Source organism: Sus scrofa, chromosome 10 (assembly GCF_054392235.1).
Source record: "Sus scrofa isolate SSC_HxYL_T2T_F1_AM1 chromosome 10, Sscrofa_HxYL_maternal_Yorkshire_Landrace_v2.0, whole genome shotgun sequence".
Lineage (NCBI taxonomy): Eukaryota > Metazoa > Chordata > Mammalia > Artiodactyla > Suidae > Sus > Sus scrofa.
Window position 1 is genome coordinate 66,548,869 of NC_139392.1, and position 27,800 is coordinate 66,576,668.

The following is a 27,800-nucleotide window of genomic DNA, read 5'->3' on the forward strand; positions in this document are numbered from 1 at the left end:
ATGATAGGAACTCCGATCCCTCATTTCTTCTACCTTTTAATTGAAAGTAATTAGTTTTTACTTACTGATTTCCACAATTTTATTATTTTTATTTTACTTTATTTTATTTTAGGGCTGTACCCACGGCATATGGAGGTTCCCAGGCTAGGGGTCAAATTGGAGCTGTAGCTACCGGCCTACGCTACAGCCACAGCAATGCAGGATCTGAGCCGTGTCTGTGACCTACACCACAGCTCATGGCAACACCAGATCCTTAACCCATTAAGCAAGGCTGGGGATCGAACCTGCATCCTCATGGATGCTCGTCAGATTTGTTAGCCGCTGAGCCATGACGGGAACTCCCACAATTTTATTATTTAAAGACAAACTCTTTAAGGATCCGGCGTTGCCCTGAGCTGTGGTGTAGGTTGCATATCATCTTGCCAAAAATAATGACCCATTGTAATCATGTAAGTATCTATTATCTAAATGTTCTATGGAGTTCAAAAAAGCCACCTTGTGATAGAATGTGATAGAAGATAACATGAGAAAAAGAATGTATGTATACATAAATGACTGGGTCACATTTTTGTACAGCAGAAATTGGCATAACATAGTAAATCAACCATACTTTAAATTTTTAATTTTTTTTAATTTTAGTTGGGTTTTTTGTTTTTTTGTGGTTTTTTTTTTTTTTTTTTTTTTTTTTTTTTGTCTTTTTTAGGGCCACACCCAAGGCATACGGAAGTTCCCAGGCTAGGAGTTGAATCAGAACTTTAGCCACTGGCCTACACCACAGACACAGCCACTTGGGATCTGAGCCCTGTCTGAGGCCTACACCACAGCTTACAGCAACGCCAGATCCTTAACTCACTGAGTGAGGCCAGGCATCGAACCCACATCCGCATGGATCCTAGTTGGTTTTGTTAACCACTGAGCCATGAAAGGAACTCTTTTTTTTTCTTTTTTTTGTTTTTTTTAAGGGCTGTACCTGCGGCATATGGAAGTTCCCAGGCTAGGAGTTGAATCGGAGCTGCAGCTGCTGGCCTACACCACAGCCACAGCAATGCCAAATCAAGTAACACTGGATCCAAGCCATGTCTGTGACCTACACCACAGTGTAGGCACAGTGGATTCTTAACCCACTGAGCAAGGCCAGGGATAGAACTCAAAAACTCATAGATACTAGTCAGGTTCATTGTCACTGAGCCACAATGGAAATTCCTGATTTTTTTAAAAAGGGGAAAAAAAAAAAAAAACAGTTCATTTTGCCAGGAGAGAAAAGTGATCCACGCTGAGTGTTTATTTCCAGAGTTTTACTTGACTCTGTGATCAGGTACCTGATCTTTGATAAGTGGTGGCTTTAATTCTAGACAGCTGTCTGAGAAGTCACACTTTCCGCAAAGCTATTTAATTATGGAAAAAGCAGCCGGCATGGAATTTGAATTTGAATTCCATTACTGCATGGAATTCAAAACCTTGCCACATGTGAATGGCACTCTACAAAGTTTCAGGTTTTGCAGAACACATATCCCAGACACACCCAGCTAAGTTAATGTTTTTTAAAAAGTTTATCAGAGAACAGTGTAGAAGAAAGAAGAAAAAAGCAGTGACTACTAGTAACTAGAAATACACTCTTACCTATACATTTGAGCTCCATGATTCAAATTATGTAATTCGTCTTTTGAGCTGAAAAAAATAAAGGTGAAAAAGAATCCGAAAAAATAGACTGAAAGAGCTTAAGCAAGTTGAAGACAATGAAGAGAGAAAATGACATTGGAAAGCCCACTTCTCAAAAAAAAGAAAAAAAATGGAGTTCCCATCGTGGCGCAGTGGTTAACAAATCCAACTAGGAACCATGAGGTTTCAGGATCAATCCCTGGCCTTGCTCAGTGGGTTAAGGATCCGGCGTTGCCCTGAGCTGTGGTGTAGGTTGCAGATGTGGCTCGGATCCCACGTTGCTGTGGCTGTGGCATAGGCCGGGTGGGTACAACTCTGATTCAACCCCTGGCCTGGGAACCTCCATATGCCTCAAGAGCGGCCCTAGAAAAGGCATAAAAGACAAAAAAAAAAAAAAAAGGAAACTCCACCTCTGCTTTAATTGCAATTCTGTAATTATCTCCGAAACTCCAGGCAAAGACCAAATACTGACAGCTATAAACTGTCTTTGCAAACACATGGGACTGAATTTTCTGCTGCTCTTCCAGGGGCCCAGAGGCTGAGACTTACTGTATAAAGTGTTAGGCTGCCACCTGCTGGTGTCCCACCAGTACTGATGGAAAAGAGAGAAGCTCCAATTCATAGAGGGCTCCTTCTTTTCTTTCTTTTTTTTTTTTTTTCCCCTCCTTCTCTTTGGGGGAACGTCTCCCAGATGGGACCATGGTTAACTTGAAGAAGAATGTGCAGAGACCTTTTATCTCAGAACCTGACAGTGTGTTTCAGCCTCTGAATTCCAGCAAGAATCTGGAGTCAACAAACAGGACACTGTAATACTACTGAGTGGAAACAAAATACTGGGAGGCCTGGAGAATTCAGAAACAAATTCCATTCTGGTTTCATAGCCCTGACATTAGAACTTCCAGGGAAGCCTGAGACTCAGGAGTCAAAGCAAAGAAAATTATTTTCACCTTTTCTTTTTGCTTTTTATTTTATCTGTCCTGCTTTTTTAGGGGTACACCTGCCACATATGGAGGTTCCCAGGCTAGGGGCGGAATCAGAGCTGTGTTTGAGGCCTACTCCACAACCACAGCAACGTGGGATCCAAGCCACATCTGTGACCTACACCACAGCTCACGGCAATGCTGGATCCTTGACCCATGCGTGAGGCTGAGGATCGAACCCTCATCCTCATGGATACGACTTAGATTCATTTCTGCTGTGCCGCAACGGTAACTTCTTATTTTCACCCTTAAGTTCAACTGTGTTTCATCTGCTGCTTTTCTGTAAAATGGGGTTCCCAGCAGGGTAGGGGAAGATTTTTCCAGCTGGAATCTGGAATGGGTGCTGTCAGATAGCTTTGTGTGGTTCCATCCGGGTCATTCTTTGGAAGCTCAATGAACAAATTTATGGCTAATATTTATTGAAGGCGTACTGGTTACTAACTAAGGTTTACCTCACAGGTGTAGTGTGCTGTTTTATAGGCACTGGCTTTTCATTTAGTCCTCATAATAGCAGTATTAGAAATACGTATTGCTGGGAGTCCCCGTTGTGGCTCAGCAGGTTAAGAACCCAACTAGGATGCATGAGGTTGAAGTTTGATCCTTGGCCCATCTCAGTGGGTTAAGGATCCAGCGTTGCCATAAGCTGTTGTGTAGGTCACAGACATGGGTTGGATCTGGCATTGACTGTGGCGTAGGCCTGCAGCTGCAGCTTCGATTCAACCCATAGCCTGGGAATTTGGATATGCTGCAGGTGTGGCCCAAAAAAGAAGAAGGAAGGAAGGAAGGAAGGAAGGAAGGAAGGAAGGAAGGAAGGAAGGAAGGAAGGAAGGAAGAAAGAAAGAAAGAAAGAAGAAAAAGAAAGAAAGAAAGAAAGAAAGAAGGAAAGAAAGACAGAAAGAAAGAAAGAAAGACAGACAGACAGACAGACAGACAGACAGAAAGAAAGAAAGAAAGAAAGAAAGAAAGAAAGAAAGAAAGAAAGAAAGAGAAAGAAAATGTATTGTTATCAGTCCAATTTTACAGGTTAGGGAACTGAGACCCAGTTAGGAATGAGGCTGTGTAGTTGGCGTGACTGTGGCTGGGTCTGAAAATCAGGCTGGTCGCACCCACAAGGACAGAGCCTTCTGCAGGCTCCTTGTCTGGCCTCTGGTGAAGTCTAGTCCTTGCTCTCATTCTGTTGCCAAAATCTCGGCTGCCTCTGTTCCCGTTGCCAAAGAGCAATGTGGAGACAGAGTTGGAGGAAACAGAAAATGTAGCTTGAATTGCCAGGCAAAGAGGGAACACAGCAAGCTAGTGCCTCAAGGACTGTGCCCCCCAAACTTAGAGGGGGTAGTGAGGGGTCTTATAGTGTTTGAAGAACAGGGCATGCTCAGCTCATGGACATTTTCCTGATTGGCAGGTGGTGAGGTCATTGGGGGTTAGCATCATCAACCTTCTGGTTACAACCAGTCTCAGGTCTACATGCTTGTGGGCGGCATACAGTTGACATCTTCCACCCAGTGGGGGCTTCAGCACCTGCAAAACCGCTCCAAAGACATGGCTCAGAATATTATCTATAAGGAGTTCCCATCGTGGCTCAGTGGTTAATGAATCCGACTAGGAATCATGAGGTTGGGGGTTCAAACCCTGGCCTTGCTCAGTAAGTTAAGGATCCGGCATTGCCGTGAGCTGTGGTGTAGGTTGCAGACTCGGCTCGGATCCCTCGTTGCTGTGGCTCTGGCGTAGGCCGGCGGCTACAGCTCTGATTTGACCCCTACCCTGGGAACCTCCACGTGCCATGGGAGCAACCAAAGAAATGGCAAAAAAGACAAAAAAAAAAAAAAAAAAAAAGAATATTATCTATAGTCTTTGAAGGTGAACTAACTAAAGGTCCTTGACTTTGTCAAATGGCCAAACTCTTCCTATTGAATAGTTGACTATCCCTGTTGAATTCTTGCTTGTTTTCCTTTTTCTCTGTGTTGTTTCATTTCTATAATTAAATTGATATTTTGATGAAAGTTCTTCTATAGATAAAAAGGCAGGTGGAGGACAGGAGTGGGGGCCCACCCTGGGAAGGCCTCAGGGGGTCCTGCTCGGTTACAATTCCATGATCAGTTTTGTCATCAAGCCTTTTTTCCCTGGGTGGGACCACCTTACTGGAAATTCTAGAGTCAGGTAAAAAGAGGTTTTCCTGCCTAACAAACTTTTTGTTGTTGTTATTTGTTTGTTTTATTTGCGTTTTACGGCCACACCTGCAGCTTATGGATTTTCCCAGATTAGGGGTAGAATTGGAGCTGCAGCCAATGGCCTATATACCACACCACAGCAATATGGGGTCTGAGCCTCGTCTGTGATCTGCTCTGTATCTCACAGCAACCCAGGATCCTTAACCCACTGAGAGAGGACAGGGATCAAACCCACATCCTCAAGGATACTAGTCAGGTTTGTTAATGCTGAGCCCCAACGGGAACTCCCTTAGTGCCATATTAAATAACAAGTTAAGAGGTGGCATGGTATATTAAGGTAAATTCTTTCCACCAACCCCTAAATTTGACTATCTTGGCTTTCAGTGGATGAGGTATAAAATTTCTCAGACATTATAAATCCTTGAGAAAGTGCCCTAAGAGGTTTTAGACACAAACAGATTTTCCAGATTTGCCTAGAATTTTCTTTCTTTGCTTTTTGCAAAGAAAAACAATTCTGTTTATGCCAAAGCCCTAGGCAGAATTTCTGGGAGCCTCAAATCCTTCTGTGGCTTGTGTACAAGAGGCTACACACACACACACACACACACACACACACACACTCAAACAGCCCTGCAGAAGGTCATCGATAATCTCTCCTACAAGGAAATCAGGGTTTGATTTTTTCATTTTTGTAAAGCAAATCTTATATTTCTGAAATAAGTAAGAGCTTTTATTTCTGGAGTAACTGTTCAGAAATGGATAGACATAACCTGTCTCCTTTTCCAAATTTACCCTATGCGGTCTCTAATTGTTTTGATTCTCTCTGGTTGTGATGTGCCAAGAACTTTTTAGCAGTGTCTAGCAGAGCAAAATCCAAATCCTATGTTAAATAACATAGTTTTCAAGTGCAAGCAGAGAAAGCAAAGACTAGATTTTTTTTTTTTTTTGGCCACGCCCATGGCATACAGAAGTTCTGGGGCCAGGGATGGAACCTGTGCCACAGCAGCGACCCATCATGACAGTGACAACGCTGGATCCTTAACCCACTGAGCTTCCAGGAACTCCACCAAAGACTAGATTTTGTAAGACTTATCCATCCACCCACCCATCAATCCAGCCATCCACCTGCCCATGACAAGCATGGGGAACAGAGATTACACCATAAACAAAGCACAACTCAACCCCAGCCTCTCAGAGCTTGTATTCTTGTGGGAAAGCCAGACCATAAACAAGTAAATGAGCAAAGAAAAACTACAAATTGATCATGCTGATTAGCACAGGAAACTGTATCCAATCTCTTGGGATAGAACATGATGAAAGATAATATAAGAAAGGGAATGTGGGAGTTCCCGTCGTGGTGCAGTGGTTAACAAATCCGACTGGGAACCATGAGGTTGCGGGTTCGGTCCCTGCCCTTGCTCAGTGGGTTAAAGATCCGGCGTTGCCGTGAGCTGTGGTGTAGGTTGCAGACGCGGCTCGGATCCAGCGTTGCTGTGGCTCTGGCGTAGGCCGGTAGCTACAGCTCCGATTCAACCCCTAGCCTGGGAACCTCCATATGCCGCAGGAGCAGCCCAAGAAATAGCAACAACAACAAAAGACAAAAGACAAAAAAAAAAAAAAAAAAAGAAAGGGAATGTGTAAATATGAATGACTGGGTTACTTTTCTGTACAGCAGAAATTGGCACAACATTGTAAATCAACTATAATAAAAAAAATTCAACTAAAAAAAGAAAGTCACGGAAGTTCCCATCATGGCACAGCAGAAAAGAATCCGACTAGGAATCATGAGGTTTTGGGTTCGATCCCTGGCCTCACTCAGTGGGTTAAGGATCCGGCATTGCCTTGAGCTGTGGTGTGGTTCACAGACATGGCTTGGATCTGGCATTGCTGTGGCTCTGGTGTAGGCTGGTGGCAACAGCTCCAATTGGACCCCTAGCCTGGGAACCTCCATGTGCCTCGGGTGCAGCCCTAAAAAAGACCAAAAAAAAAAAAGAAAAAAAGAAAAAAAAAAAGAAACTCACTGGCATTGCTGTTGTGGCCTTAATGGGTTAAGAACACAACTAGTATTCATGAGGATGTGGGTTCAATCACTGGCCATGCTCAGTGGGTTAGGGATCTGGCATTGCCATGAGCTATAGTATAGATCACAGACTCGGCTCAGATCTGGCATTGCTGTGGTTCTGGCGTAGGCCGGCAGCTGTAGCTCTGATTAGACCCCTACCTGAGAATCACCATAGGCTGCAGGTGCAGCCCTGAAAAAAAAAGCAAAAAATAAAATAAAATAAAACCTTTTCATTTTCCTTTCTTCTTTTTGGCCACGCCCCAGCAAGTGGAAGTTCCCAGGTCAGGGATCAAACCCAAGCCACAGCAGTGTCTCCTTAACCTGCTGAGCCACCAGGGAGCTCTAAAATGTTTTCATTTTCTTTCTTGCCGTTTTTTTGTTTTTTGTTTTTCTTTCCATATGCCTACCTAAAGTCTTTCAGCTCCTCAAAGAATACTGTTTCTTTCCTGAGGCACGTTACACATCTGGGTGTGAGGTAGAGGAGAAGTGCCACCCTGGTGCCAGGTGGGCCGGGTACCAAGGACCTGGTACAGCTAGCATCAGCCTGAAGACCCTGGACACTTTCCACACCAGCCAGGGCTTCTTAGCTCTAAGCACTCTAGCTTGCCAGCTGAGGTCTCTCCAGGAGCATGATGAGAGAGGGCTGTGAAAGCCTTGGAGGACACACACAGACAGGCTCACACAAGCCCTACCAACTGTCCCACTGGGGCTAGCCTGGCACTTTCTGCACCCCCCCGCCACCCCCCCTGCAGCCAGCCTCCATCCTGTCCCACCCCCACTCCACGTGGCCAGCTCTGTTTCTGCTCCCTCCCTCCTGATGCCCCTTCAGGCTGAAGGGCAGTGATGGCACCCCTGCTGTCACTGGTTCCAGGACCCCCTCCTCGTCACCTCTGTCACTTTATTAAACACTCCTAAAATTATCCCAGTTGAAAAGTCCCATCTCTTTCCTAACAGATACAGTCTCCTGGAGGGTCCCTCTTACCCTTCTACTGACAGGATGTAGTGACTTTGACCTCTGACCTTCGGGAGAGAGCGACCATCGTCTTACTCCTCCCCCTTCCTCCTTTTAGCAGGACAGTCCTTCCCTAAGGACCATACCCTACCCTGCCAGGCCAGTAAGGCCACTGAAGTCACTTCCCGAGCACCAATGCCTCAGAGAAACAACATAGCCCCACCAGTTACACCTGCTATGCATTTTCTCTCTTTCACCCTCAGAGAAGACAAAGCCTGTAAAAACACAGCAATAATACAAAGATGCAAATATGGTGAACCACTTTCTTATTCATGAATCATGAAGACAGGTCATTAGCACGTGTTGGTCTAAGGACTTTGCATGTGTTAACTCACTTTGATCTTCACAAAGGACCCAAGAGACAGGGACTGTTATCACCCTCCATTTATAGGTGAGAAAATCCAGACACAGAGAGGTTATGCAACTTACCCACAGTTACACAGCTTGTTAGGGGCAGATCTGGAATTTGAACCAAGGCTGGTCGGCTGCGAGGTTGATGCTCTTAGTCACGATATTGTAAGTCATTCAACTCTGCTGTGAAATCTTAGTAGGAAATCCTGTCCCCAAAGCTTCAAGCTGCTCACTTTGATATCCCTCATTATTAAAATACTGGTGAGGAGACAATAAATACAAGAAGCCTATGGAAGAAGAAAAAGGGAGTCCCACTGTGGCTCAGTGGGTCAAGGACTGGACCTTGTCTCTGTGAGCTGTGATGTAGGTCAAAGATGCAGCTCGGATCTGGCGTTGCAGTGGCTGTGGCGTAGGCCGTCGGCTATGGCTCTGATTTGATCCTTAGCCTGAGAACCTCCATATGCTGCTGGTGCGGCCCTAAAAAGACCAAAAAAAAAAAAAAAAAAAGTGGGGGGAGGTAGATGATTTTTCCCAACTGTAGGCTAACGTAAGAATTCTAAGCATGATTAGGGTAGGCTGGGCTAAGCCATAATGTAGGTTAGGTGTTTAAACACATTTTGACTTTTTTTTGTCTTTTTGCCACTTCTTGGGCCGCTCCTTCGGCATATGGAAGTTCGCAGGCTAGGGGTTGAATCGGAGCTGTAGCCACCAGCCTATGCCAGAGCCACAGCAACTCGGGATCCAGGCTGTGTCTGTGACCTACACCACAGCTCACGGCCACACCGGATCCTTAACCCACTGAGCAAGGCCAAGGATCGAACCCCCAACCTCATGGTTCCTAGTCGGATTCGTGAACCACTGAGCCACAACGGGAACTCTGAGCATATGATGTTTTTCAGAAAATTTTCTAGTTTGATTAATCACTGATTAATATGCCCTTTTTGCAAGTACTGTTATTCTAAGCAATAACCCAGAAGACCACCACCAGGATCATGCCAAGACATCGTGACGCCAGCTTCAATGACTAAGATTCCCCCAAAGAAAGAAGAGTGCATGTCTGCCCCAATCCCGATTCTTATCTGAAACCCTGTTTGTCTCCTTTTAGACTATAAACTCCCTGCAATTCTCCCCCCAAGGAGGGGCAGGGTCTTTAGGACATCAGCTTGCTGTGGCCTCCTTTGCCTGGCAAAGCAATAAAAGCTATTTTTTTTCTCCTTCACCCCAAACTCTGTCTCCGCAATTCTATTCGGCATGGGTGGACAGAGGCCAAGTTTTGGCAATAAAAGGAAGTGTAGTTACAATAGAGAAAGTATGACCTTTAGAGTTAGCTGGACCTGGGACCCCATCATATCTTGTGCAAGTTCCTGCACCTCCATGAGCCTCTGCTGTAAACTCCGGGATAATAAAATCCCAGATGGGAATGTTTCAAAGGGCATGGCATAGCAGCAGACACATAATAGCTACTCAGGAAAGCAAAGTCCCTTCTGTTTTCCCTGTTTCTCTCCCTCCATTGTCCTTTCCCTCTTTCCCAAGTCTAACGACAAAACACGGATAAGATTCTATGAATGAGAACAGTTCATGCTCCTTCTTTGTTTCCACAGAGACCCCAAGATGATAGGTGCTAAGTGCTTCCCCTGCCCAGAGTGAGGGGCTGGGCCACCCAGCCAGAGCCAGCAGACCAGATATTCAAAACCAGTTTTGTTAGCCTTCACCCAGATCCCATCTTGCAATTGCAATTGGAGATGAGACAAGATTTCTCCAGAGAGTATGACTGATGTGCTGTGAACGTGCCTCTGCCAAATGGGAAGCACGGGAATTTCTTCAGGCAGAGGGTGTCTGCGGAGGCTTGAAAAATAATCTGCAGGCAACTGACCACGTGGCTGAAACCACCAGCCAGGGAGAGTGTGTTGGGGAAGTGCCTGTGCGCCCTCTAGTGGCGGATCAAAGAGGCGCGGTTCCGATGGGCCAGATGTGGGCTTTGCTGGAAGAGAGGGGTTCTTCAATTCTGCGGGCTGCAGAGGTCTCAGTGGAAGGAGAGTGGATGGGACTGTTCTGGAATCAGAGAGCCAGTAATTAGTTCGGCTTGAATCTAAGAGAACAGCCGATGAGGTGCCCAGTGAGGGGGTGGGGGGTTCCAAAGGACCCACAGATCACCCCACAGAATGGGTGCCGGTGGGTGATGTGGGGGAAGGGAATAGAGACTACAAATATTTTCACATCACATCCCATGACTCCTGCTTCTTCAACATAATAACTTTTTAAAAAATGGAATGTAAAGGAAAAGTTGTGATCTTTCACTATGATTTTTCAGGAAAAAAGCATCTTCTTAGAAATTTAAACATATCTGAAAGAATGCAAAGGTTATTTAATATCCTTTGAACTGGGCAGAAATCACCTGTTGACGTTTTTGTACACATGTACTTGGATCCTTTTCCTTGCCCCGCTAGGAAGCTCAAATGTTTCTTTCTCATTGGAAAGAATACATGCACCCTGTAAAAAGTTCACCAAGTACAGAGGAGTTTAAACTCGAGGTGAAAATAGCCCCTAGTCCCAACAATCAGGGTGAAACACCAGTCACATCTTGGAACATCCTCTTTCAAATTTTCAAATTCATAATTCTCAGATTTGGGGAGTTCCCGTTGTGGCTTAGTGATAATGAACCGAACTAGTAGCCACAAAGATTTGGGTTCGATCCCCGGCCTCAAGGATCCTGTGTTGCCATGAGCTGTGGTGTTAGTTGCAGATGTGGCTCTGATCTGAAGTTGCTGTGTCTGTGGTGTAGGCCGGAGACTGCAGCTCCGATTTGACTCCTAGCCTGGGAACTTAGGTATGCCGAGGGTGCAGCCCTAAAAAGCAAAAACGAAACAAAACAAAATTCTCAGATTTGGGAAAACATGCTTCAAGATTAAGTGCACTGATACCTTGTGAGGGAAAGCAGGGTCTCCCCAACATCCTGGCTGAGGGCCTCTGTCATCCCGTCGGCTCTGTTTGAATGCTTCCTGGGGCTCTAAGACCCTTATCTCATATTCCTTTCATATAGGCAGGTGGGATTTGGACTCAGTGCCTCTGTTCAAACCATAGCTCTGTCGTTCACCACTTGACCGTGGTAAGCTCTTCAGCCTCTCCACGGATCATTTTCCTCATCTGTAAAGTGGGAGTAATAACAGACATGTTAGGAGTTCCCGTTGCGGTTCGTGGGTTAAGAACCCAACTAGTATCCATGAAGATGTGGGTTCCATCCCTGGCCTCACTCGGTGGGTTAAAGGATCCAGTATTGCTGCAGCTGTGGCTCGGATTCAATCCCTGGCCCAGGAATTTTCATATGCTGCAGGTGCGGCCATTAAAAAAAAAAAAAATGGTATTTGTCCCCATTAGATATTTTTCGAACCTCATTAGTCAGAGATTATCATTATGTGTTTGGGAACACACCAGTAAATTCTTTTAGGACTCTGAGGTGTTATCATCAAGCTCGATTATCAAAACTTTCTTCAAGTGGTGGCTTTGTGACTTCCAAACTCATCTGCCTGATCTTCCGTTTCTATCAAGGAATCTACCTGCCTTCTTTAGGATAAGGATATGAGACAAAATATATACAATATATTTCAGTCATAGTTTCCTTGTTTGCTCATATTTATATCTAAGTGGGAATTTTTGTTTTGCTTTGTTTTGTTTTGGCCATGGCCTAGGCATATGGACGTTCCTGGGCCAGAGATCGAACCAGCACCACAGCAGTGACAACTCGGATCCCCAACCCGATGAGCTACCAGAGAATTTATTTTATTTTTTCCTTTTCACAGCCGCATGTGGAAGTTCTCAGGCTGGGGGTTTAAACAGAGCTGCAGCTGCAGGCCCATGCCACAGCTACAGCAATGCTGGCTCTAAGACACATCTGTGATCTACAGTGCAGTTTGTGGTAACACCAGATCCTTAACCCACCGAGGGAGGCCAGGGATTGAACCTGCATTATCATAGAAACCACGCTGGGTTCTAAACCCACTGAGCCACAGTGGGAACTCCCACCAGGGAACTTCTAAATATACCATTTTATATGTCATGCTGTTAGCATATCACACTGATAAAATTATGCATTGACTTGCTTACGAGATGGCTTGATTTGGAGTATCATGGTGACAATGACACCAATGAGGAATTCATAAGAGATTAAATTGCATAGGTTTAGGAGTTCCCGTCATGGCTCAGTGGTTAACGAATCTGACTAGGAACCATGAAGTTGCGGGTTCAGTCCCTGGCCTTGCTCAGTGGGTTAAGGATCCTGCATTGCCGTGAGCTGTGGTATAGGTTGCAGATGCAGCTCAGATCCCTTGTTGCTGTGGCTCTGGCGTAGGCCAGTGGCTATAGCTCTGATTCGACCCCTAGACCGGGAACCTCCATATGCCGCAGGAGTGGCCCAAGAAAATGGCAAAAAGACAAATAAATAAATAAATAAATAAATTGCGTAGGTTTAGTCGGCCAGGTTTCTTTTCTTTAGAGCTCTACCCACTTCTCTCTGATCTTTCTAGAAATAGGATTTTTTAAATATAACTTTTTGTCCTTTGAATAATGAACTTATTTTGCAGAGACTAGATTTAGTAGTTTGGTCTTGGTCTTAGGATTTTTATAATTTTAGCTTCAAGAAGAAATGTCATTCTTCCAATTGAATGGGTGGTAATTTTTGTAATACACCTTGTTCCCTGGAACTAATCTTTAGGAGTTCCCACTGTGGCTCAGCAGGTTAAGAACCTGAGGAATATCTGTGAAGATGTGGGTTCCATCTCTGGCCTTGCTCAGTGGGTTAAGGATCCAGCGTTGCTGTGAGCTGTGGTGTAGGTTGGCAGCTGCAGCTCTGATTCCATCCCTAGCCTGGGAACTTGCATATGCCATGGGTGAGGCCCTAAAAAGCAAAAAAAAAAAAAAAAAAAAGAAAGAAAGAAAAAAAAAAAAAAGAATTGGACCAAGAAGAGAGCTTTCAAGAGTTTACTAATTCCTGCCATGATCTAATTTGGGGGTAAATGTCTTTCTGGACAGTTATGTAATACGAATACCAATAACCAGCATTCAGTGCACCTTTATCCAGGTCATCCTTTTGCTAACTGTCATCCCCAAATGTAACTAAATACTAAAACAGTGATAAGTCAGAGTCCACGTGTTTCCTTAAAAAAAACAAAAAACAAAAAACAAAAAACAAAAAACAAAAAAACTCCCAATTTTGGATGAACAAAACTAAGCTTCTTTGTCCTTGGGCAAAAAAAAAAAAAAAAAAAAAAAAAGAGGGCTTCGGGGGAGTTCCTGATATGGCTCAGCCGTTAACGAACTTGACTGGTATCCAGGAGGATGGAGGTTCGATATCTGGCCTCGCTCAGTGGGTTAAGGATCCTGCATTGTTGTGAGCTGTGGTGTAGGTCAGAGACATGGTTTAGATCCCCTGTTGCTGTGGCTGTGGCCGGCAGCTGTAGCTTGGGTTCAACCCCTAGCCTGGGAACCTCCATGTGCCAAGAGTGCGGCCCTAAAAAGCAAAAAAAAAAAAAAAAAAAAAAAAAGGCTTCAGGGTTTGTTAGGAACTTGCAAGATTCTTGGCATTCCCACCACTTTTACAAAGCAATATGAGGATGAATCAAGTATACTTGAATCAGGAACATATGGATTAAATTCTCCCGTAAATACACACGCGTATAAATATGAAGGGGAAAAGGACTTGCCAGATGGGTTACAAAACAAAACACTTTTGGAACAACTCGAGATAGTCAACAGACCGCCAAACACAGCTGTGTTCTCTCATGTATAACAAATGCCTTTTGCCTTCAACATCTTGATATGTTAATTTAATTTTTGTTGAAAGCCTACAGCAGACTGGATAGATTAGAAATCTCACCGTGTCAAGGGAAGCCTTCCTGCTTGGAAACACGGACTCTTAATGTAATGATCAGCATAATTCTCTTCCTTATCCACATCTATTTGGATAATTTTTAGGTCTGTGCCGGAATGGGTGCCATTGGAAGTCCTGTTTCTGCGACAGATTTTTACGGTCTTAACCTGCTTCATAGAAGTAAACTCTTCAGAGTGGGTTAATTTGGATTTGGTTTTAACAAGAAGCGCTGGATGGCTGATGAGAGAGGCTGTGACCCCAGGGCGAGGGGATGAGCCAACACCAGCTCTGACCGATGCCAAATTCTGCCTCCAAAAAACCCCCAAAATACCCATCCATCCCATGCCTTCCCCTTTCTCTCCTGGGAACCCAAGTATGCTCTCCTTGGCCATTATCTATTTCTGTTTTTTGGTTTTTTTTTTGTTTTTTTTTTTTTTAGATAGGATCATCTGTTCCACATTTTAGATTCCACAAACAAGTAATATCATATGGTATTTGTCTTTTTCTTTCTGGCTTACTTCACTTACTGTGAGAGTCTTTAGTTTCATCCATGTTGCTGCAAATGGCATTAGTTTGCCTTTTTGGTGGCTGAGTAATATTCTGTTGTGTATATGTGCCACATCTTCTCAATCCATCTGTCAATGGACATTTAGGTTGTTTCCATGTCTTGGCTATTGTGAATAGTGCTGAACATAGGGGTGCATGTATCTTTTTCAATGAAAGTTTTTTCCAGATATATGTCCAGCAGTGGGATTGGTTAGATAGTTTTCTGAGGTATCCCCATACAGTTTTCCATAGTGGTTGTACCAATTTACATTCCCACCAGCAGTGAATGAGTCTTCCCTTTTCTCCACACCCTCTCCAGCATTTGTTATTTGTTGACTTGTTGATGATGGCCATTCTGGCCAGGGTGAGGTGGTACCTCATTGAAGTTTTGATTTGCATTTCTCTAGTAATAAGTGATGTTGAGCATTTTTTCACATGCCTGTTGGCCATCTATATGTCTTCTTTAGAGAAATGTCTGTTTAGATCTGCTGCACACTTTTCAATTGGGTTGTTTTTGTTGTTGTTTTTGTTGAATTTCATGAGTTGTTTGCATATTTTGGAGATGAGGCTCTTGTCTGCTGCATGGTTGGCAAAGATTTTTTCCCATTCTGAAGGTTGTCTTTCGTTTTTGTTGTTGTTGTTGTTATTGTCTTTTTGCCTTTTCTAGGGCCACTCCATATGTAGGTTCCCAGGCTAGGGGTCCACTGGGAGCTGTAGCCTCCAGCCTATGCCAGAGCCACAGCAACTCGGGATCCAAGCCACTTCTGCAACCTACACCACAGATCATGGCAACGCCTGATCCTTAACCCACTAAGCAAGGCCAGGGATCAAACCCAAAACCTCATGGTTCCTAGTCGGATTCGTTAACCACTGCGCCACTACGGGAACTCCTGTCTTTCATTTTTTTAATGGTATCCTTTGCTGTGCAAAAGCTTTTGAGTTTAATTAGGTCTCAATGGTTTACTTGTGTCTTTATTGTCTAGGAGGTGGATCAAACAAGATGTTGCTGTGATTCAAGTCAGAGTGTTCTGCCTATGTTTTCCTCTAGGAATTTTATAGTATCTGGCCTTATATTTAGGCCTTTCATCCATTTTGAGTTTATTGTTGTATATGGTGTCAGATTGTGTTCTGTCTTCATCTTTTATGTGTAGATTTCCAGTTTTCCCAGCACCATTTATTGAAGAGACTATCTTTCTTCCACTGCATGTTCTTTCCTCCTTTGTCATAGATTAGTTGACCATAGGTGCTTGGCTACACTTCAATTTTTAAAAATTACAATCTCTCCCCATGCTGTACAGCAGAAAAAATAAATAAAATTAATAACAAAAAAATTACAGTCTCTATGGCCAATCTTTCTTTTCCTAATTCTCCCTCTTGTTTGTTTTTTCTATCACGGTCAGTATCATTTAGAAGTTTTATAGTTCCTCATTTTGCTTGATTTCTACCACAAGAATGTGAACTGTGATTTTTCCCTTTTGTTCATTAGCATGTCCCAGACATATGAAACAGTGCTGAGACACTTTAGGTACTCGTACAGAATAACTGAATAAATATAGTTCTATTCTCCTTTCCAATCTTTAGATCTAACAGCACGATGTTCAATGTATTTTTTTTTTTTTTTTATGACCACACCTGCTGCATATGGAGGGTCTCAGGCCAGGGACTGAGTCTAAGTGCAATTGTGACCTATGCTGCAGCTGCAGCAATGCTGGATCCTTTAACCCACTGTGCCGGGCAGGATTGAACCTGCAGCTCTGCAATGACCCAAGCTGCTGGATTCTTTTTTTTTTTTTTTTTTTTTCCCACTGTACAGCAAGGGGGTCAGGTTATCCTTACATGTATACATTACAATTACAGTTTTTCCCCCACCCTTTCTTCTGTTGCAACATGATGCTGGATTCTTAACGCACTGCACCACAGGAGGAATTCTACATATGCCTTTTAGTTACTACATTCTGATCATACATCTCATCCTAGAAATGTCTAAGATTTCTAGAGATAAAAACAGGAAGGAGGGATTACAGGTGGGGAAAGTGAGTCAATAACATTGTTGAATAAATTGTAATAGTGTAATTTAAAAATGTCCTTACCATCTATGTTCATACTTTACACAAAAATCAATTTAAGTGGAACCTAGATTTTTGAATGGTGCAAAGCCACAGAAAATAGAATTTTATTGGATAATAAACAATGTCGATCTTGCAAAAAAAAGTTTAAAAGAAAAAAGTTATGATTTTAAGAAAAATAGGAATGATGTGAATAAACCATTTACATAATGGATACACAATTGTAAACAAACATTGAAAAAATCTTCAACAAGTTAATAAAAAATGCAAATGAAAACCATAATATGGTGTCATTGTCTTGATAATTATATAGAAATGTGTTGAAATGGTTAATACAAAGTTAAATGAAAAAGACAGAATTCAAAATTACATCTGTCAGGAGTTCCAGTCCTGGCACAGTGGTTAATGAATCCGACTAGGAACCATGAGGTTTCGGGTTCGATCCCTGGCCATGCTCAGTGGGTTAAGGATCCTGCGTTGCCATGAGCTGTGGTGTAGGTTGCAGATGCGGCTCGGATCCTGAGTTGCTGTGGCTCTGGCATAGGCCGGCGGGTACAGCTCCAATTAGACTCCTAGCCTGGGAACCTCCATATGCCTCGGCAAGTGGCCCTAGAAAAGGCAAAAAGACAAAAAAAAAAAAAAAATACATATATATATATATATATATCTGTCAAATTTGTAGTTATGCACATGGATGGGAAATGAACCCAAAAGTTGAATGCAGTTTGGTTGGCAGTGCAAGTCTCTGCAGTGCCAGGATTCAGATTCGATCCTGGCCTGGCACAGTGGGATAAAGGATCCAGCCTTGCTGAAACTGCAGCTTGGATCTGATCCTTGGCCTGGGCACTCCATATGCTGTGGGGTGGCTAGAAAAGAAAAAATTTTTTTCAAAATTGCCTTCATTGCTAGTCTCATACTACCTTGTGGTACGTGGACCTCTGAGGTCAATCCTCACCTGGCCAATTTTGGATTTTGTTGCTATTGCCATTTTAAACTGAAACTGAGAAAGAGTAATTTTTATGTCACTATCACACAATATTTTTTTTTCAGAGCATTAAGCTTTGCAGTTTTGAAAGGTAGAATAGTACAGAGGTTATAAGCAGACTCTAGACTACCCCAGTTTGAATCCCAATTCAGCATCTACTTGATCTTGGATAAGTTACTCAGATGACTTGGTTTCTCCATCTTTAAAATGGGCAGGAGTTCCTGCTGTGGTTCAGCAGAAACAAATCTGACTAGCGTCCATGAGAATGCAGGTTTGATCCCTGGCCTCACTCAGTGGGTTAAGGATCCGGTGTTGCTGTGAGCTGTGGTGTAGGTTGCAAGTGTGGTTCAGATCTGGCGTTGCTGTGGCTGTGGTGTAGGCCAGCAGCTACAGCTCTGATTGGACCCTTAGCCTGGGAACCTCCATATGCTGTGGGTATAGCACTAGAAAAGACAAAAAAAAAAAAAAAGTTGGTCTAGGAGTTCTCATTGTGGCTCAGTGGGTTAAGAACCCAACTAGTATCTATGAGGATTCGGGTTCAACCCCTGGCCTTGCTCCTTGGGTTAAGGATCTGGCATTGCCTTGAGCTGCAGTGTAGGTCACAGATGTGGCTTGGATCTGGCGTTGTTGTGGCTGTGGTGTAGACTTGCAACTGCAGCTCTGATTAGATTCCTATCCTGGGAATTTCCATATGCTGCAGGTGTGGCCCTAAAAAGAAGAAAAAGGAAAAAACTTAGTCTAATATTGGATTGGTGAGTTTAAATAAATTCACGGCAGTGGCTTCAAACACTTTCAGTTTCATGCCGCTGTCTTTGTGTAAAATTAAGACACCTATGGTATTATGAGATGCCTTCAATCATGGCAACATCTCAGAAGGTAATAATCAAGAATTTCTGTAAGCTAGGAAAAAAAATTTTTATCAGCATCATGGAATATAATGTGTTATAGGAGTTCCCGTCATGGCGCAGTGGAAACGAATCCAACTAGGAACCATGAGGTTGCGGGTTCAATCGCTGGCCTCGTTCGGTGGGTTAAGGATCCTGCGTTGCCATGAACTGTGGTGTAGGTCTTGGATCTGGTGCTGCTATGGCTGTGGTATAGGCCGACAGCTACAGTTCTGATTGGACCTCAAGCCTGGGAACTTCCATGTGCCTCGGGTGCAGCTCTAAAAAGAGAAATAAATAAATAAATAAATAAATACATGCTGAGAGATGTTACTATTTAATAGAGTCATATTGAGTGTCTGATTTTTTTCTCAATTATTTGGCCAATGGAACAATAAAATAATTCCACATGGTGTATTTGAGTGTCTGTGGGCTCAAAATGTCTGAACAAGAGTCAGAATCAAGACTGTGATGTTACAACATCTTTCAAATGGGAATGAAATGAAGAGTTCTCCTGTGCTTCTCTGGGAATAGAAGCAAAAAGCTAATTACATTCTTGTTAGGAAAAAAAAAAGATATGAAAGAAGAAACTAAAATTTCCAAGAATCTGACTACCTTTCAGTGACATCTATTTCCTAATATCCAGTTATTTTATTCACTGTCACTAGGTATACAAGCTTCTTGGAAAATGGACTTAGCAAAATTGATGCAAAAGCAATAAAACCATCCCTTGGGGAGAGAAACAGCAGTCATTTATTGCAAATTTATCTGAAACTGAACTGTAGCTGTATGGACACTAGTGAAATTAAAAGCACTGTCACATTGTGCCTATTTGGGTCACCATCTGGGTCTCTCCTTAAATATAAGCAGCAAAAGTAGCCATGCACTAGTGAAGGCACTACAATGGTTTTTAGGCCCATAATGCTTCTTTCTTTTGGTTTCTCTTTGTGGACCTATGACATATTCCCCAAAGTAGGGCTTAGTGTATTTGCTGAAGACCTTTTTTGTAAACTGTTTTTTCGGTTTTTTGTTTTTTATTTTTTGTTTTCTTTTTAGGGTTGCACCTGTGGCATATGGAGGTTCCCAGGCTAGGGGTCCAATCGGAGCTGTAGCCACTGGCCGACACCACAGCCACAGCAATGTCAGATCTGAGCCAAGTTTGCAACCTACACCACAGCTCACAGCAACGCCAGATCCTTAACCCACTGAGCAAGGCTAGGGATCAAACCTTCAACCTCTGGGTTCCTAGTCGGATTTGTTTCCACTGCACCATGATAGGAACTCCATTTTTTGGGGTGGGGGGTGTAAATTGTTAAATTGTTTGTTTTCTTTTTACTATCACACTTGGAAGCTGCACATATGGAAGGTCCCAGGCTAGGGGTCTAATCAGAGCTGCAGCTGAGGCCTACACCACAGCCAGGGAAACTCAAGATCCAAGCTGCATCTGCCACATATGCTGCAGATTGGGGCAGTGCCGGATCCTTAACCCACTGAGGGAGGCCAGGGATTGAACCTGAATCCTCATAGATACTGTGTTGGGTACTTAACCCATTGAACCACAACAGGAACTTCTGAAGAACTTTTTTAAAAAAAAACACCCAAAGCCTGTTCCATGGAGGTTCCCAAGAGTTTTCTCTTGGTCCAAAAATGAAGCTTTGAGAGCTGGAAGGAAGGTGCTGAGAGCTGGAAGGAAGGCAGGTTGGGAGCAAACATCCCAGGAATTCCTGTTCTCCCTCTGCCTCAGCCAAGAGGTCGTTGCTTCCTCTTGGTGATCATTTCACAGTCCTGATGGGTCTGACGAAAGCCGACAATGAAATCCTGCTGGCACAAGTAAGAACGGCTCGTAGCGCAGTTACGTGAGTCAAACACACACAGACAGGTCTGATAGTAATGGCTCCCATATGTTTAGCGTTTACTTCGTGATTTTTCTATGTCATTTAATCCTAAAGACAGCCCTGTTTTACAGATGAGGCAAAGGAGATTAAGTAACTTGTCCCCATCTATCCAGCCACTAAGTGGAGCAGCTGGAAACACTATCACGGTTCTCTAGTTGTATCAGTAAAACCCACAAGAGCTGCCAATATGGCCTCCCAGGCTTCTGGGCTCTTGACGGACCCCAAATAAGGCAAACAACACCTCCTCCTCCTCACCAGCTTTTCAGGAGACCCACCACACTGCTAGACCTTTCAGTGGAGAGTAATTAATGCCTAGCCTTAATAAGCAATATTCTGGAGGCTTAAGAGAGCTAAAGTTATTTGAAGCTGGGAAGTTCCCGTTGTGGCTCAGTGGAAACGAATCCCAATAGTAGCCATGATGGATGCCAGTTCGATCCCTGGCCTTGCTCAGTGGGTTACGTGTCTGGGGTTGCTATGAGCTGTGGTGTGGGCCAGCACTGTAGCCTGGGAACTTCCGTATGAGCCCTAAAAAAAAAAAAGAAAGAAAGATATTTAAAGCTGGAAAGACTTGGCCAACTGACACGTTTTACTCGTCTGGCAAAATCTGGTCAATGGGAAAAGGAAAGAGCGAAAATTAGCTCATAAGACTACACTTCCTTTTCCTGAAAGTTCATTTGAAGAAGGATTCTACTTTTAGAATATATAAAAACCTAGAGTTGAAAGGAACCTCTAGGGAGCTCCCATTGTAGCTCAGTGGTAATGAACCTGACTAGTATCCATGAGGATGTGGGTTCAATCCCTGGCCTTGTTCAGTAGGTTAAGGATCTGGCATTGCCATGAATTGCGGTGTAGGTCACAGACACGGCTCAGGTCCTGCGTTGCTGTGGTTGTGGTATAGGCCGGCAGCTGCAGCTCCAATTCAACCCCTAGCCTGGGAACTTTCATATGCCAAAGGTGCAGCCCTAAAAAAGAAAACAAAAAGAAAAGAAAAGAAAAGAAAAGAAAAGGACCTCTAGAAGAAAAGAACAGATCAATTCTAGTTGCTTTTTATTTTTGGTGAATTCTTGAATACAAGTCTCTGTTTTAAAATTTTATATGGAGTTCCCGTCATGGCGCAGTGGTTAACGAATCCGACTAGGAGCCATGAGGTTGCGGGTTCGATCCCTGGACTTGCTCAGTGGGTTAAGGATCCGGCGTTGCCGTGAGCTGTAGTGTGGGTCTCGGACGCGACTGGGAGCCCGCGTTGCTATGGTTCTGGCATAGACCGGTGGCTACAGCTCTGATTGGACCCCTAGCTTGGAAACCTCCATATGCCGAGGGAGCAGCCCTAGAAAAGGCAAAAGGACAATAAATAAATAAATAAAATTTTATGTATTATTGGCGTTCCCGTCGTGGCTCAGTGGTTAACAAATCTGACTAGGAACCATGAGCTTTTGGGTTCGATCCCTGGCCTCGCTCAGTGGATTGGGGATCCAGCGTTTCTGTGAGCTGTGGTGTAGGTTGCAGATTCGGCTCAGATCCCGAGTTGCTGTGGCTCTGGCAAAGGGCAGCCACTACAGCTCTGATTAGACCCCTAGCCTGGGAACCTCCATATGTTGCAGGAGTGGTCCTAGAAAAGACCAAAAAAAAAAAAAATTTATATATTGTGAAGTTTTATAATAACCAAAGATGGCCGGTGTTCAGGTCTTAAGCTTCTCCAGAAGGAAAAATCTTGTCTTGAAAGCATTTTTAGCTAAAAACTTTCAGCAGCCTCTGGCTTAGGAATTACGAACAAATTTGTCCTTTCTTAAACTGTTCTACTCAGAAGTCATTTCTGTTTACTCCGTGCCAAATGGTTGAGCTACCCTCAGATCTGCTGCCTCCCAGACTTCATCTCCAGTCAGATTTGCCCTGTCGCCTCTCCCAGTTAATCTGGTTCTATGTTCCTGAGCAGGGGACAGATCCAGAGGTTATAATCCACTTGGGCAGTATTTTCCCTTTGGACTGCCAGCCTGAGTCAGGCCCAGGTAGGTGGTGATTCAGGTTGAAACGAACATAGGCTCAGTCCAACCTTTCAGTTTTGATCTGTAGGAACATTTATTTGTAATGCATGCCAGGGAAATGCAATTTTAAAAAATAACAATAATGTGCAGGGAACTGTTCTATAAAAGCTAAGACTGCTTTATGGTCCCTTGGCTGGGATGTTTAAAATGCTCTCTTACAAAGGGAAAAAGCTTAAAGTGGAGAAATACTACAGCTAAAGGTTTGGTAATAAAACATAGCCTTTTAAAGAAGGTCAGTGTGTAAGTATTCCTTTTAAAGGACTTTCAGGCCAATCCTTTGGCTTTTCAAGAAGTCATCCTGCTGCTGCTGTTGTTTTCTCCCAAAACCTGAAGGTGTTGGAAGGTGATGAATCACAAAGCCAAGAAGACTCTTCTCAATCTTGTCCTCAGCCTTTGGCAAGAACGATATGACTAGGAGGTCCCAATGTGGCCCAGGGGAAACAAATCTGACTAGCATCCAAGAGGACACAGGTTCGATCCCTGGCCTTGCCCAGTGGGTTAAGGATCTGGCGCCGAGTGTGCTGTGGTGTAGACTGCAGACACCACTCGGATCCCATGTTGCTGTGGCTGTGGCATAGGCCAGCAGCTACAGCTCCAATTCTACTCCTAGCCTGGAAACCTCTATATGCTGTGGGTGTGGCCCTAAAAAGACACACACACACACACACACACACACACACACACACACACACAAAAGAACTATATGACTGTATAATAGCCTGTAAAAAATTAAAGTAAAAGGAGATTTCTTGAATTCTAAATTGATTTATAGCTTAGGTAACTTTTACTTGGGGAAACATGGGCCCAAATTGACATCAAGGTCACTTATATCATCTTTCCCTTCATTCGACCAGTTTTGATCTAGAGAGTGAAGTGGACAGTGGTAAAAAATTATTCAAGTATGGACTTCCCATCGCGGTGCAGCAGAAACAAACCCAACTAGGATCCATGAGGATGCTGGTTCGATCCCTGGCCTTGCTCAGTGGGTGAAGAATCTGGTGTGGCTGTGGCGTAGGCCAGCAGATGTAGCTCTGATTAGACCCCTAGCCTGGGAACCTCCATATGCTGCCAGTGCGGCCCTCAAAAGACGGAAAAAAAAAAAAAAGACCAAAAAAAAAAATTATTCAAGTAACTGTCACAAAAAAAGTTTTCAAACATGAGTTGTTAAAATGAGTGCTTCAATTCTCCATTTGTTAATATAATGCTGACCTATCATTTATAGACCAATTATTTATACTTCAGTTTTTATTTTTCTGGCTAAATATTTCATTATTAATATTTTAAAGCATATTTAATGCCCCAGGTCCTGAGAATGTGCAGAATAACACTTTGCTTAAATTTAACTAAAAACTTTGTGTGTGTGTGTAAAAATTAAAATTTATCATTAATAAGAAAAATAAATATTTAAGTATTGAATCTAGGTGGTACAAAATGGGCATTCCCTGTAAACTGTTTTCAACTTTCCTGTACATACGAAAATTTAAGCAGGAAAACTGATGTGACTTCTTCAACGTTCTCATTATAATACCTGAGAAGAGGTGCTCCCGCTGTGACACAACGGGATGGGCAGCGTCTTGGGAGCCCTGGGATGCAGGTTCGATATGCAGTGGGCACAGCTGGTGTTGCCACAGCCAGATCCAGAGCCTCGGCCCCAGGCTTCACCGCAGGGCCGGCGGCTGGGCTTCGGCGGCCAGAGGGTGACAGGCCTGAGCCCCAAGCACGCGAACGCAGGAGAGGCAAGACCCGGCCGGCTCTGTCCCTGCCCCCCAAGGCCGCCTTGGACCTGGCGGCGGCGGCCGGACACGAGCCGGGTGGTCTCCTGGGGCAAGACAGACCTTCTCAGGCTGAGGGCCCAAGCAAGGCCCAGCACCACCCGCCTCCGCGTCAGGAAGGACGGAGCGGACCAAGGCAGGCCCACCGCCTGCCTGGCGGGCACCGAAGGCTTCGCTGGGGTTTCCCGGACACAGGAAGGGAGGGACGCGGGTCCGGGGAGGGCCAGGGGTTCGGAGCCCACAGCTGAGATCCCGCCCGCAGAGAGCCGCCGGGAGGCCCAAGGGCTGCGAGGGTGGGCCTGGGAGGCGGCCGGAGGAGTCGGCCCAGGCGGAAACAGGCTCTGGGCATCCCCCCCACACACGCCCTCCCCAACACGCCCCTTCCCTCACCCCCACAAGGGGCAGTGACGGAGAGCTCTGTGATGGTGCCGCACGGGTAGGCCCCGTGAGGCCCCGGTGGCTGAAGGCCTCCCTCCTCGACAGAGTCTCAGCCAAGCAGCCCTACACGGGCCGGCCCACACAAAGACCGAAGCCGGCCTCCAAACAGCTCCATTTCACCGGGACCAAACTTTCCCGGAAGCAGACCCAGGCACCCCTCTGTCTGTCGCCGCACTACTCACCAGAGCCAAGATCTGGAAGCCACCTAAAGGTCCACTGACAGGTGAGTGCACTTCGAAGACCCGGGGACATCTATGATAATAAATAAGCTGTGACCTATTTCTAGGCTGTGGCTGGGATCTGATCCCTGGCCGGATCCCTGGCCCGGGAGCTACATATGCTGAGGGGCGGCCAAAAATACATAAAATAAAATAAAATATAAAATATAAATTAAATTAAATTAAATTAAAATTAAAATACCTGAGAAGATAACACAAAAAAGACAACAGCGGGAAACAGAGGAAACCGGGAACGCGGCGGGGGGGGGTGGGGGGCTGTTTGCAAAATTAAAAGCTGCACTGTTAGGTCCCTGAGAGTGGGCTAAGGGACATATTCTGAGGCTACATGTGCATTCTGAAGTAAAGAGGCAGGGATAATGGCAATAAAGGCAAAGGCATTGACTGACCTCACTGCCTTCACAGAACGAGGCGCTCTCGGGGACTCGAACATGGAGGCAATCAGCCCCTGGGCTTCCGCAATGGACTCTGCGGTAGGTTGGTCAGAGCCACGCCCCTTCTCCACTTAGCCCCTCCCATTCCCCCCCCCCCCCCCCCCCGCCACTGCACTTTTCGTTCTCAGACCCTGAAACTTCTGCCACGTTGCCGTTTCAATGTAAAATGATTTTGGAGTTCCTGTTGTGGCTCAGCGGTAGCTAATTCAACTAGAATCCCTGAGGATGCGGGTTCCATCCCTGGCCTTGCTCAGTGGGTTAGGGATCCACGTTGCGAAAACTGTGGTGTAGGTTGCAGATGTGGCTAGGCTCCAGCGTTGTTGTGGCTGTGGCGTAGGCCAGGGGCTATAGCTCTGATTCGGCCCCTAGCCTGGGAACCTCCACATGTCCAGGGTGCAGCCCTAAAAAAAAAAAAAAAAGAAAAAAGAAAAAAAATTAGAGCTGAGAAATTTTAAACATGTATTACTACTTTTTAAAAATAACAAAAGTATTCTAGTTAATATAAATGTTTATGAAAATCACTATTTTAAAGCAAGAAAATGGAAAAATGGCAATATTTTACATTTTTGCAAATCTCTAGTGTCTGGATTCATAGAAAATAGCTGAATCCTCAGATATGGTTCTGTCTTCACTCCATTTTGCTGTCATACTTTACATAGCCTCTGGAAAACACCACCCTTGTACCAGAGAACAATAGTGAACAAGGTGACAATATCTTGAATCATTATGAACATAGTTTGATCTTGTGTACCTCCCTGAAGGCAATCTCTAGGGCTCTGGGGACAACACTTGTAGAGCAGAAGGGCTTGACTATATTGTGAATCTCACTAATAAGCAATAAAAAAAAAAAGAAATGGACTCCAGAACGTTCATTCAATTAATTCATTCAACAAACATTTATTTGGCACATAATTAGATGCCAGAAACTACTCTAGACACAAAAGGCATAACGGACAAAACAGAAAAATAAGTCCTTGCCTTCATGAAGCTTCCTTTTCTCTCGGGAAGACTAGCCAGTGGAAAAATAAAGTAGTAAAATATATAATATATAGGAGGGCAGTAAGTGATATGAAGAAAAACAGTGCAAAGAGGTATAGGGAATGTGGGAAGGATTTGCAAATTTCGACTTATGTACACAGATTAAGAAGGCAACATTCAAGCAAAGACCTGAAGGACTGAAGGAGCCCTTTGGCTATCCGATGAAAGCTTTTCCAGGTATTTCAAAAATTAATTCCTTAATTTATTTTAAATTTTATTCATATATATTCTTTAATAAATATCTATTGTATCTGGCAGTAGCTGCAACTATAAGAAGATACAAATAAGTTTTTATTTAGTGCCTGTCACCTACCAGGCACTTTGCTAGTTACCATACATGAGGTTTGATACCTTCACTAAGATTTTTAACTTAAGACAAAACATGTACACACAATTCCGGTAGCTACGGTGTAGTAGTTCTTATGAGTAATAGTTGGTTTGAAGTTGCACCACCAGAGGTCTGCATGCACCTGATCTACCTGAGGTTTATGTCTCTCTTTGAAGATGAACTGAGGTGCGAAGGGTACTTGTCAATTTAACAGAGAGTAAGACAGGAAATTAATATCCAATCACACCTTTTTCAAAGCACTTCAGTTTACAAAGTGCCATCACAAATTAACTCCTTGAATCTTCACAACAATCCTAAGAAGCTGGTATTATTCTAAGAAGTATTATTGCCGCTGACTGGGAAACAAGCTCACAAGCCTACATAATATAAATCAGTTATACAGTAGTTTGGACCTAAAATTAAGGTAATCTGCCTTCAAGCACAAGACTTTTCGCACTGCAATGCAGCTGTTGGGAGCAGCTGCTGATATGAAAAGGCACTATGCTCCCCTGACCTGAGTTCTTTTCTAAGTAGCCAGACCACAGGGTGAGGGTTAAGCTAAGACCGGGGAAGAGGGATAGCTTGCGAAGCAGCTGAAACCACACCCGGCTCTTTCCTTCTGCGCTTGCGCAAGGGAGGGCCTAGCCTAGCAAAGACGCCTGGGACTTTGGGTTTGCGCAGGCGCAGAGCTACGTCCAAGCGGAACTGGGGCGTCCCGGGCTCCTGCAACCTGAACACCCGGTGTGAAAGCAAGGTGACAGCGGGGGGGCGGGGCTGGGTGCTGCTCCTGCCCCTCGCCGAGTTGAGAGAGGCGGACCGGGAGAGGAGCAGGGTCGGGATGGAGCGTCAGGATGGACGAGGACGTGCTGACCACCCTGAAGATCCTCACCATTGGCGAGAGTGGCGTGGGCAAACCCAGGTGAGGCGGGTCTGCGGCCGTGGCGAGGGCGGCGGGGCTCTTTCTGCTTGGGTCGCTGCTGTCTGCTGCGCCGCGGCAGGAACGGTAAACGGCGGCGGCCGGGCTGGGCTGCCTGGGCTCGCGCC

At 44.5% G+C, this 27,800-nt stretch overlaps 1 protein-coding gene and 1 long non-coding RNA gene across 2 annotated transcripts in view; one reads left to right on the top strand and one right to left on the bottom strand.

The window, feature by feature from the left end:
• MPP7 (MAGUK p55 scaffold protein 7) overlaps positions 1-27,061 on the bottom strand; it is a 345,564-nt gene extending 318,503 nt beyond the window's left edge. The window contains exon 1 of the mRNA XM_084979996.1: positions 26,817-27,061. The gene's annotated coding sequence lies outside the window, so the exon portion shown is untranslated. The remainder of the gene's footprint in view (positions 1-26,816) is intronic.
• LOC146399478 (uncharacterized) lies at positions 24,523-25,431 on the top strand. The gene is made up of 3 exons (XR_014817816.1): positions 24,523-24,707; positions 24,808-24,943; positions 25,362-25,431. It is a non-coding gene; the product is annotated as an uncharacterized LOC146399478 (long non-coding RNA).
• Positions 27,062-27,800: the final 739 nt, after the last annotated feature.